Consider the following 3,178-nt stretch of genomic DNA (forward strand, 5'->3'; position numbering starts at 1 on the left):
AGAGGAGCTAATCTTTGTTTTAAAGTTTTAAATAGCAAAACAATATCAAGGGATTTTATATAGCACAATTCAATACCTCGGCTACACGCTTATAAAATCTTGTTACATATCATTAATGTTTCTGTTTATAACTGAGAAACGTCGGTAAATTCTCCGCGCCGACCGGTAACTGTTAACGTTAGGACAGTTTCGCAAACAATATACATTTGATTAAAGATTATTACAGAGATACAGCCATATTACGGCCATCGTTACTTAAAAATTATATATCATAATACGATTATATCAATACTATCTTTGTAGGAGTTGTATCTTAAGCTGTGGCGAGAGAGAGAGAGAGAGAGAGAGAGACTCTCGTTAGAGTACAGTACTGGTGCGTCTCAAACAAAGCTCGTGAAACAGTATGTAGCCATAAATTTAAGATTATCACTGTCATATGTAATCAGCCATCTGGAATAGTAATTTACTAAAAAATAGTTAAAAAAAAAAAAAAAAAAAAAATATATATATATATATATATATATATATATACATACATACCGTTCAAAAGTTTGGGGTCAGTACATTTTTATTGACTGTTTAACTCTTTTTTTTTTTTTTTTTTTTTTTTTTTTTTGTAAGAAATTAATACTTTTATTCACCAAGGATGTATTAAGTTAATAATTAAAAGTTTATTAAAAGTTAATAATAAATAATTTACATTGTTATAAAATATTTATATTTTGAATAAACAATGTACTTTTTAAACTTGTTATTCATGAAAGAATCCTGAAAAAAAAAAAAAAAATAAATACAAAAAAATCACAGGTTCCAAAAAAATTTGTCATCAGACTGTTGATAAATCCAACATTGATCATTCTAATAATAAATCCGCATAAGAATGATTTCTGAAAAAATCATGTGACACTTAAATGTAACAGCTGAAAAAAATTCAGCTTTTCATCACAGGAATAAATTCTATTTTAAAACATGTTAAGATAAACAACATTATTTTATATTCTAAAAACATTTTGCAATATTACACACAGCTATTTTTAATCAAATAAATGCAGCCTTGATGAGCTTTGAGACTTCTTTAAAGACTATTATAAGTCTTACTGACCCCAAACTTTTGAACGGTAGTGTATATAGCCCTGGAAATAATATTAAGGTAGCATATTCGTGTATAATGGTTTCTCCTGGCTGTTTAACTGTAACCTGTGTAATGCTTGACTTATTTTTATTTATTTTTTCTTCCTTTTACATTCTCAGATATTATTGTACATAGTGTTATTTATTTATTTATTTGTTTGTTTTATACCATTAATGTAATGTTTGTATTCTTTTTCTTTTGAGTACTGATTTCCATCTAGTCTTGAGTGCAAAGTTTAGCTCCAGCCCCAATCATGTACAGCTGAACCAGCTGATCAGGGTCTTCAGGATTACCACAGACTTCCAAGCAGGCGTGTGGACAGGTTGGAGCTGAACTCTGTCAGATGTTGGTTCAGGAAGTGATCCTGCATCTCTTCTTAAAGGTGATTAGTCAAAAAAAAATACTAGTATATAAAAAAATACTTTTTAAGTTGTATTGTTATATTTCACAAATATTTTTTTCTCTCTGTCTTTTTCTCCCTTTGGCTTGTCAACTTCTGCTAAACAAAGAGCCACCAGGTTGCTGCTTTAAAGCTGCACATTCATGCATCAAGTTAAAGTTAGTAATTTCTTACAGTGCACCTTCCTCCAAAAATTAAAGTTCTGTCATCGTTTACTCACTCTGTTGTTGTTTAAAACCAAAAAAAAAAAAAAAAAAAAAAAAAAAAAAAAGAAAGAGAGATTTAGAAGAACATTTAAACTGTTTTTGTCTGTACAATGAAAACAACATTGGATGCCATTGACTTTCGTAGTATTGACAAAAAACACTGAGACAATGTTGTATTATTTATGGTTTTTATATATATATATTTACATTTTAATTGTTCTTTTCTTTCTCACTTAGATGATGGAACAAAAAGCAGGCTGGCCACAGCATCTGAAATGGAAACATCTATTAAAATGCCTCTGCAGTATAAGACACTTGGGATGGTGGAAAGAGCAGAAGAACAGCGATCAGGCAGAGTTCTACTGTTGCCCCTTAGGGAACTGATTTATAATCTACTTAACGTTCTGATTTAGTAATAATTGATCATTGCTCTGTCCTATAAAATTATTTAATACATTCCACTGTTCAGTAGTTTGGGGTCAGTATTTTATTATTATTTTTTAGTTTCTATTTTTTAAATCTAAGAAATACATTTTTACATTTGAAATGTTTAAGAAATTATTTTTATTCAGCAAGAATGCATTAAATTGATAAAAACTTTTACATTGTTGCACAAAAATCCTATTTCAAATAAATGCTGTTCTTTTAAAAGCATTATTTAAAGGATCCTGAAAAAAATATATCATGGTTTCCTCAAAAATATAAAGCAGCACAACAGTTTTTAAGACTGCTGATGATAAGAAATGTAGTTTTGTTAAGCATAAGAGAGTTCTTTCAAAAACACTGACAAATCTTACTGACCCTAAACTTTTAAACAGTAGTGTTTTCTGCTTTTTTTTTTACGTGGCTGTGAATAAATTAAAGTATTCAAAATTTATGACTCTTAATTTATTACTTCTACTTTCAGCGTGCAGCTATTCTGCATATGCATTAATAGTAATATTGTGGCATTTTGCAGGTACAAAGTAAAAGAAAACTAATTTTGTTATTTGTTAAGGCCACAATGGCCATTCACAGGTGCCCCCACCCAGTCTACAGCATCCCCACACTATCCCCTGTGCCCACACCCAGAGTGGATATACTGTGGGAATTGTTATAGGCCCACAATCTGCCCCATTGGGGGCCCACTCTGCTTTGTGTGGGCCAGCCCACACTTAACCCACACTTTTGGGCTGTCCCACTCGGGCCCAACACGGGCCCCATAGTGTGGGGCCCACACGTGCCCCGCATTTCACGCCGGTATCGGGGCCGTGCGGATTAGATTTTTTGCCCGCAGTGGGCCCACGCGGGCCCCAAACGGGCATGTTTGCTGGCCCAGCGGGTGGGTAGGGAAAAAAATAACCCAAGGTACAAAATGTCCCAGCTTAGTTACAGAAAAACTACCCAGAACCTGGGTAAAAAATATTAAAAATAACCCAATAAAATGACCCAACAGGCTGA

The 3,178-nt window shown here is 32.5% G+C and overlaps 1 long non-coding RNA gene across 1 annotated transcript; it reads left to right on the forward strand.

Annotated features, from left to right (window-relative positions):
• Positions 1 to 1,198: 1,198 nt before the first annotated feature.
• Positions 1,199 to 2,228, forward strand: LOC127162375 (uncharacterized). The gene is made up of 3 exons (XR_007827325.1): positions 1,199 to 1,514; positions 1,642 to 1,690; positions 1,976 to 2,228. It is a non-coding gene; the product is annotated as an uncharacterized LOC127162375 (long non-coding RNA).
• The last annotated feature ends 950 nt before the right edge of the window (positions 2,229 to 3,178 follow it).

The sequence above is a fragment of the Labeo rohita genome, unplaced genomic scaffold (genome assembly GCF_022985175.1).
Source record: "Labeo rohita strain BAU-BD-2019 unplaced genomic scaffold, IGBB_LRoh.1.0 scaffold_917, whole genome shotgun sequence".
Lineage (NCBI taxonomy): Eukaryota > Metazoa > Chordata > Actinopteri > Cypriniformes > Cyprinidae > Labeo > Labeo rohita.